The sequence below is a fragment of the Podarcis liolepis genome (assembly GCF_965112155.1).
Source record: "Podarcis liolepis genome assembly, chromosome: 16".
NCBI classification, from domain to species: Eukaryota; Metazoa; Chordata; class Lepidosauria; order Squamata; family Lacertidae; genus Podarcis; species Podarcis liolepis.
In genome coordinates this window covers 20,572,510-20,581,990 of record NC_139567.1, presented here as the reverse complement: position 1 = coordinate 20,581,990, position 9,481 = coordinate 20,572,510, and positions in this window count along the sequence as shown.

Here is a 9,481-nt window from a genome sequence, read left to right as displayed (position 1 = left end):
CAGCTCTCCAGGGCTGCAACCAGGGAAATCTCTCCCAGCCCTAGCTGGAGATGTCGGAGATCAAGCCTGGGCCCTTCTGCATGCAAGGCAAATATTCAATCCACTGAGCTACATCTCTTCCTAACAAATCAGAATGTCAGGTCCTCGTGTCACGGGAAGCTGAGCAGAATAGTGGCTTCCTGGCATGTTTTAATCACCTGCACAAAAAGGAAATGCAGGGAGAATGTGGCACTGCGCTGCCCGATCAGGAACCCTTGCCTACTGCGATGTGCAAATGTCACCAGTCTAATCGGCAGCGTTTACCCCTTGATGTGGCTCAGCACATCGGTTTCAGCTCAGCATCCCTCGCCACCCACCCATGTGCCTGGCCAGAATTTGCAACACTGGTTTAAGCTGCAGCACCACTCCCTGTGAAACCAGAAATGATGGCGTTCCAGCCCTTCTGGTTTGGCCTCTTAGTCAAGCCGCCTTCATCAGCAGCTAAGGGTGGTGTTGGCTGCTGGCAGGAAGGGAGTCATTCCAGGTGCTCAGGCTGCCTCCCGAATCCGTGGCAGTGAAAAGTGTCTCGTCTCTCATCCCCCAAGGAAATGCAGGGCATCAAATGAGTTCATCCTTTCTTTGCCTAATATAAAATGGATGCAACCTGAACTAACCTCTGTAGCTGCTTAAATACCGACCACAAGACGCACCTAGTTTTTGGAGGAGGAAAACAAGAAAAAATATATTCTGAATCTCAGAAGCCAGAACAGCAAGAGGGATCGCTGCGCAGTGAAAGCAGCAATCCCTCTTGCTGTTCTGGCTTCTGGGATAGCTGCACAGCCTGCATTCGCTCCATAAGACGAACACACATTTCCCCTTACTTTTTAGGAGGGAAAAAGTGAGTCTTATAGAGCAAAAAATACGGTAAGTTGAGCTTGGACCCATTTCTTACACATGGAGGTTTCTGAATACCAGTTGACGGAAACTGCAGGTGCCCTCAGCTCCTGCTTGTGGGTTTTCCATATGCATCTGGTTGGCCACTATAAGACCAGGATTCTGGGTGAGACGGGCCGCTGGCATGATCCAGCAGGCGCTTCTCATGTCCTTACCTAAATTCATGGAGATTGAATGGTCTGTGGGAGAATTACCGAATTTTTCGCTCTATAAGACGCACCAGACCACAAGACGCACCTAGTTTTTGGAGGAGGAAAACAAGAAAAAAATTATTCTGAATCTCAGAAGCCAGAACAGCAAGAGGGATCGCTGCGCAGTGAAAGCAGCAATCCCTCTTGCTGTTCTGGCTTCTGGGATAGCTGCGCAGCCTGCATTCGCTCCATAAGACGCACACACATTTCCCCTTACTTTTTAGGAGGGAAAAAGTGAGTCTTATAGAGCAAAAAATACGGTATATACCAGTATTCAGTCAGCCTAATGTTTCATTACCGTATTCCTTTAGAACTGTTGGATAGATGTGGATGCGAGAATTGCACCTGACTGGTGCGTAATTTACTTCCTCCATTAATACAAAATTTGATAGGCAGGTGTCTTGGAATGTATGCAACTTTTTGTACAAGTTTAAACAAGATTGAGAACTCTCAAAGCCAAGTCTGGTGTAGTGGCGGAGTATTGGACTAAGACCTGGGAGTAAAGGTAAAGGGACCCCTGACCATTAGGTCCAGTCATGGCCGACTCTGGGGTTGCGGCGCTCATCTTGCTTTATTGGCCGAGGGAGCCGGTGTACAGCTTCCGGGTCATGTGGCCAGCATGACTAAGCTGCTTCTGGCGAACCAGAGCAGCGCACGGAAATGCCGTTTACCTTCCCGCCGGAGTGGTACCTATTTATCTACTTGCCCTTTGATGTGCTTTCGAACTGCTAGGTTGGCAGGAGCAGGGACCGAGCAACGGGAGCTCAACACATCACGGGGATTCGAACCGCCGACCTTCTGACTGGCAAGTCCTTGGCTCTGTGGTTTAACCCACAGCGCCACCCGCGACCCGGGAGACCAGAGTGCTAATCCCCACTCTGCCATGAAGCCCCCTGGGTGACGTTGGGCAAGTTGCTGTCTCTTAGCCTACCTCACAGGGTTGTTGTGTGGATAAAATGGGGAGGGAGGAAAACCATATTTGCCACCTTAAGCTATGTAGAGGAAAGATGGGATATAAAGCAAACAAATAAACCAGTCTCTCTTCACTTTATTTCATGAAAAATCAATGCATTCTAGATATTAACAGGTATAACCATTTTTTTTCCTGTGATGTAAACTGCAGGATTATTTTTTTAAAATTTAAAATTTAAAAAAAAAGCACAGCTCATCTGTGCTTTTTGGTTTGACTCAGTTCTGCAATTTCAGAATAAAAAACCCCCCCTCTGTATTATGTCTCTCACTGCCCACCTCACTTTCCTCATGGCTTTGTGTCACTATGGTGATTTTGTAGTACTTTGTTGTACTACATTTTTGTGAAAAAATGTTCAACAAAAACCTTTTAAAAAAACAACAACACCCAAATTATCATCCAGGGATAGGTATGATATGTATTTTCAGATAAACATTCTAACTGAAGGGCCATAACAATCTGAGGTTTTCAAATATATTTACAGTGGTACCTTGGTTCCCAAACGCCCTGGTACTCAAACAACTTGGAACCCAAACACTGCAAGCCCGGAAGTAAGTGTTCCAGTTTGCGAACTTTTTTCGGAAGCTGAATGTGCTCCGTTTTGAGAGTTATGCTTCTGATTTGAGTGCCACACTTTCATTTTGAGTGTTATGCTGAGGTCTGTCTGTTTTTGATATTTATTTTGCATTTTTGTTTTTGCAGCTCTTTTTGTTTTGTTTTTGTGTCTGTGTGGAACCCAGTTCAGCTACTGATTGATTGATTGATTGATTGATTGATTGTGTGACTGCAGTACATTGTTTATTGCTTTCATTTTATGGACCAATGATCTCGTTAGATAGTAATATTCATGTTAAACTGCTGTTTTATGGGTTGTTTTTAAAAGTCTGGAACGTATTGATCCATTTTGCATTACTTTCCCATAAGAAAACTTGCCTTGGTTTTGGAATGCTTTGGTTTTGGAAGGGACTTCAGGAATGGATTAAGTTTGAGAACCAAGGTACCACTGAATATATTTTTACCCACAGGAGTGTAGGAAGCTGCCATATACTGAGTCAGACCACTGGCCTATCAAGCTGAGCATTCTTGACACTGACTGGCAGCAGCTCTCCTCATCCACATTCTCTTTGCCAGTTGCCCAACACCCTTAAGCAGTGTTGGGTCTTGGACCGAGGGGAGGGAATCTTTTTGAGAAGTGATTAAGAAGAGTTTTCCAGCTTTTCCAGTTTCCTGGGCCTGCATGAATGACTGAACAGGGCAGAAATACATCATTCCTCCCTCCTTTCATAAATAAGGTTCTTATGCATATCTCCACTACCACATAAACACGCATGGTTCTCTTCTGCTTTAAAATAAAAATCATAAGAATGTAAGGAAAGCAGTAATTAAAGCCTGCCTGTCCCATAATGGGGACAGCATCAGACTAATTAAAGGAAATTAAGTGATAATTATTCACTAAATTGTGCCCCCCCCAGTCCCCAGTTTCTTTTAGTCCTTTAAAGCCACAGTATGCTTTAAGCTTTCTCCCTTATTGTGTTTCCACCTGCTATTTTATTATTTCTGATTCTTATTGATCAGCTTTTTACATTGTTTGTCTCTTGTCATGATGGACTGCCATTAGAACTTCTATCTGGAAGGTTACAAATTTAAGGGGATGGTCTTAAACAGGAAGCAGTAAAAGGGTGGGCAGAAGCTACAAAAAAGGAAGCTTTTACTCAAAGGCACAGTAGCCCTTGGAACCTCAATAGTATCTGGCCTCTGCACATGACACAGAATGGTACCTCGATTGCTGTAAGAGGCTGCTTGAAATGCATATCTTTAGAACCCACCTTGTTTCTGTATTGGAAGTTGTTTTTAATGTTGCATTTTATTTGTGGAACATTAGGGTGAAGGGCAAGTAAATAACAAGATTCTCTCTGTTCCCCATGAAATGCGCAGAAATTGGGATGCCAAAACCGTGCATCATTCTAGGAACACAGAAGCAGACCTCCTTCTACTGTCATGCAGTTTTCACAGATCCTCCAGAAACGAGAGAGAACATTACCGTATAAATATAGGTTTTATTAATGTGTGAAATCCAACTGGAGGTCTCCACATGTACACTTGAAACAAACAAGTCATGTCAGCAACTCTTGCAGGCCTCCCTGGCCCTACATTAAAGACTCAGCTTTGGAGATCTGGAGTTCCCTATCTGTTTGCTTTGGTGGCCTTTCAGCTGGCTCCCCACCTTGTGTGAACACGGAGAGCTCTTGGTGCTGAGAGAGACTGGCTTTTCCTCCCAGTGTGGTAGTTTCCTCAAGACAGACACAGTGGCAGGCGAGGGATGCTTAAGAGTCCTTTGACTGAACTCAGCAACCTTCCTTGAACTAGGCTCAAAATGGAAACCAGCAAAAAACCCCGGCACTTTTTGGAAGTGGCTGAGCAATACTAAGAGGGCCGTTGTGTCAAAGCCAATGTAACCCACACTTCCCACTGCTTTGCCCCAAAACTTTTCTTTATCGCAGAAAGGGGGAAGCCGGTTTGTTGCGTAAGACCTCCCAGTCTTTGCCAGCATGTGACTGAAACCCCACTGGAAAATAGCAACAGTCTAGATGTTCCCTTACTCAGGAATAAGACCCATTGAACACAGCAGGACTCAATTCTGAGTCAACATGCCTAAGGTATTGTGCTGTCTTTGAATCTTTGTATCATCAATGGTGGGTGTTTCAAGTTTTGGTGTGAGCTCCTTGAATTCCCTTATTTATTTATTTTTAAATAGCAGAAATCTCTTGAAATCAAGGTCCAGTGGATCCTTAAGTTGCAGGGCTTTTTTTCAGCCAGAACTTGCCAGAATTCAGTCCTGGCACCTCTCAAACGGGAGTCATTGCCATTCTAAGAGAACAAGGGAGGTGTTTATGGTGACGTCTGGCACTTCTTTTTCAAGAAAAACAGCACTGTTAAGTTGTTTTGCTTTAGTACCATCAAATCTGTATGTACAGGATTCCACCTGTATGTACAAAGTCCCATACAGGATTCCACCCGCAAAAAACACCATCACACTGAGAGGACAGACAAGAAGGGAAAGCAAGGAAGGGAACGACGCCTTCCTCCGCCCCAGATTTCCATGGTTAAGAAAAGGATACCGTGAAGCTCACAGCGATCAAAATGTCTAGGAAGACACACACACACCTTCCAAGGCTTGCAGCAGAATTGTTCCAAGTCTATGCAGGATGGAGAACAAAACCCCTTTTAAAAAATTATTGCCTGACTTCGGAGGAGGGAGGAATGTGTGGGCCACTTGGCCTTCCCCTCTTGCATCTCATCTTCCATCCTCAGTCTCTTAGCACCAACGGGTTCGATTGCAAATCTGCTTTCTTCTGAAAGTGTGCGCGCTTTAAACAGCATCACTATGCAGGGGCTACCTTTTACATTTATTTGCCGGCTGTTTGGGTAGGGGAGGGTCGCAGTGCAAGGGAAGCTTCTTGTAAAGGCTGTCCCCATTTCAGAACTTCTTCTGGTAGCCACAGGCCTTCAGAAGCTCAATATATTTTGCCGCCCGAGGCAAAGGACAAGATGACACACCCACCCCTACTCTTCACAATTCCATGTATGAAAGCTGACCAGAAGGACAGCTGGGTTTTTCTTCCACACTGGCAATGAGACAGTGGCCTTCACTGAAACCAAAAGCCACAGGCTGGTTTAGGGGGCACATACCAGGTCTCATGGTGTACACAGCACCTGCCACCCAAAATGGCTGTCTTGCTCTGCCTAATGGTAGGACCAGCCCTACTGCAGGCAGCCTGAGGGCAGGTCTCCAATAAACCATAGATCCCCCAAACAATTCTCTCAGAACATGGGCACAAGACACCCTTAACAGAGTACTGCTACCACATAAAGGTAAAGGACCCCTAGACGGTTAAGTCCAGTCAAAGGCGACTATGGGGTTGTGGCGCTCATCTCACTTTCAAGCCGAGGGAGCTGGCGTTTGTCCACAGACAGCTTTCTGGGTCCTGTGGCCAGCATGGCTAAACCACTTCTGGCGCAACGGATCACCATGATGGAAACCAGAGCCCTTCACCTTCCCGCCGCAGCGGTACCTATTTATCTACTTGCACTGGTGTGCTTTCGAATTGCTAGATTGTCAACAGCTGGAACAGAGCAACAGGAGCTCACCCCATCATGGGGATTCAAACTGCTAACCTTCTGATCGGCAAGCCCAAGAGGCTCGGTGGTTTAGACCACATCGCCACCCGCATCCCTACTGCTATCCCATAGCACCTTTGAACCACAACTTTTGGATACATCCAGAGCTGGCCAAAGGCAAAGGACAAGATGGCGTCCCTCCTGTTCCACGAACATAAGCTGATTAGACTGGCAGTTAAATCTCACTACAACACTGGCAATGGGATTGTACCCTCCGTTGCACCTGAGGACAGCAGGCTAGCTTACAGGGGTCATGGTTGGTCAAGTGGCACATACACAGCTCTGATCTCCAACAGGGGGATGGACAAGGGGGTGGCTGAAGAGGCACAACAGGGTTCTGTCACTGCCACCCTCCAACATTTGCTGCTGGAGGCGATTGTCCTACTTTGCCTAATGGCAGGGCTGGCTCTGGGTACAATACATTTCCACTCATTGTCTGTGTACTGTCTTTGGCTCCTGTCCCAGCAGCAATATTTATGAAAGGACATACACTTAATGAAGGAGGAAGTTAAAGGGGAGGCTTTCCCCCTATCCATGCAGTCATAAGGTTTGTCTTGCTGGATTAGACCAGGTTTCTAGCCCTGGCTGGGAATGCAGGTTTGAAACTGGAAGGGGTAATTTTTCTGGATTTGCTCATGGAGAGCGCAACATTGCACATAGCGCAAAGTTAAAGTCACCTAGCGATCTCCTTGCTTCGCTGGCTAAGTGCCGGCAGAACATTGTTGCGCAGCAGAAGGCTTAAGCAGGACGCTAGCAACTTTCTCGCACAACAGATTGTGCCAGGGCAACTGTCAGGGCAGTCTGCTAGGGCAACTGTTGCGCTGGATTCCTCCGTTGTGCAACATTAAAACTCCCTGGTTGGATAGTGCAAAGAGCCTTTGTACCAGTAGACAGAGAACGCTGGATACAGCCCTCAGTTTCAAGATCTGTAAAACAGGAATAATAGTGGCATGCTATTAAAATAAATGAGATGAGGAAATGATGCTCATCATCTCAGCGTTTGGGTGAGAGGGAGGGCTATAAGTCTCTGTTAAAAATGGAAAGCTGTATCTCTGCCGATGGAGTGGGCAGCTTAGTTCCTGGAAGGCAGTGCTTAGGACACCACATGGTTGCATTAAAGTGCTGCAGCAGATTGCAAAGCCTCCACCCTAGCTGCCTGCTTTTTTGTTGTTTTTTGTTCAAAAAGAAAGAATCCCCTCCAAAATCTGCTTTACAGATAGAATTTATTCATTTCTAGCAGCTGGAAGTGCAAAGAGATAGGGCTGCACAAGATCAGGATGAAAACCACTGTGATTTCTACCTGTTCTTTCATGACTAGGGACAGAGAAGAAATCCGACTTGGTCCACATTTTAAGGGAAACCTACCTAATTCATACTTCTGGAAACAATTTGTGAATCGAAACACAGATGCCCTTTGAAATTTACACTTCTCTGAATTTTGCAAAGTAGTTCTCTAACCAAATAATGTATGCAAAATAATAATAATAATAATAATAATAATAATAATAATAATAATAATAACAACCCACCCAGCATACATTGGAGGGAAGTGTGCATTGATATGCATGTACAGTATTTGTGAAAATAACAAATGCATTACAGTTCAGAAATTGTCTTGCAAAATGTGTGCATTAGGAGAAATGTGTACTAAAATGCTGATAAATTTTTATGAACACTTTTGAAAACAAAGAAACTCACAAACTGCTGCAGAAATGTGGTGGACTGAACTTGGAAAAAAGAGAAATGGGGAGAAAACAAAATTGAGCCATCTCTTTCTCCCCTTCCCAAGAACTGGGCTCTCTTAAAAGGCATCACAACTAACCACCCTGATCTTAATAAAACACAGCATTAAGATGCCTTGACATAGACATCCTCACTCTTTGGCTCACGTATCACTACCTTATCTTCCTATATAAATAAAAATGTAAGGCTGTCGTCATGCTGCAGTTTGCATGGCTGCTAATAGGTGGCCGCACCAACTCCAGTGTGATGAATGGCAGGCAGGCGAGCACTGTTAGAAGGTGACCTCCTGTTTAACAGAGGGGAGAGAGGAGCTTCACACACTGATTAAGCAAGTTAGCAGGGTTTGGCGAGTTGAGTGAGTGAGGGCAGCAGCCCCTGGAAACTATACTCAAAGCCAAAGACTTTGGTGGCCTTTGTCACAGGGGATACACTTCATGGGAAAGATGAACCAAGCTACCCATAAAAAAGCATAGTAATGGATGTTATTGCTACTACAGATGGTAATGAGCTCTGCACCCCTGCCCCTTCCTCTCCCACGAGGAACACAGACAAGGTGGAAGAGCTACAGGTTGGGGCATCCTCTTGACAAGGGACTACCCTCTTCCCAAGTGCAAGAGCTAGTGAAGAAAGAATCGGAGCCCAAAATGGTTCTTTGTCATCCCAGTGGCCCATCGCCACCAAAGGCTCAGAGAAAGGCAAAAGCATCCTTGAGTCTGCCAATTTTTTTGGTAGTGCCTGCTACAGACAAACAACTTCTGCAAATGTAAGATTGCTAGAAAGGTAAACAGGCAGCAGGGACAGAGAAGGAACGGAAAAGAGAGGAAATAACAGTTAGGTGGTACACTATTGATTGTCTCAATATTTAAGATTGTATTCCAGCAAAGGAATGGCAAAGAATCTCGGCTTCACCTTGGCTTCATCGTGCCATAGGTGGCAATCCAAGAAGGACTGGGGATATGCAAAAGTCCTAGACCAGCACTTTTCCCTCTATAGCAGCATAAAGATTATGGCTTTATCAGTGAGCTGAAAGTGGCATAACAGAGCTATCGTTTCTCATGGTGTGTAGTCCTTTATTTACCCCAGTTTTCTCTGGTCAAACAGGCCATCCGAGTTTATGTTGTGCTTCAGAAAAAAACCCTCTGAAACCTGCTTGACCAAAGACAATAAGGAAACAAGAGAGGAGTGTCCATGCCATGACCATTGATGGTTCTATGGCACCAGTACTAATTCTCACTTGAGTCTGTCTCCAGCCTACAAGGGCACCAAAGTTTTGTGGAACCCAATCCTATGCATGCCTACTTAGAAGTAAGACCCAATCAGGTCCAATGGGACACTAAGTAAAATTCTGCGCCAAGTAAAAGCTGGGATTCTGCAACCTGCATACCTGAATGCAAAACTGCTCCATTTGCATATTTGATCTCGTGTTGCAGAATTCTTATTCTGCAGTTTTCATTATTCTGTATTG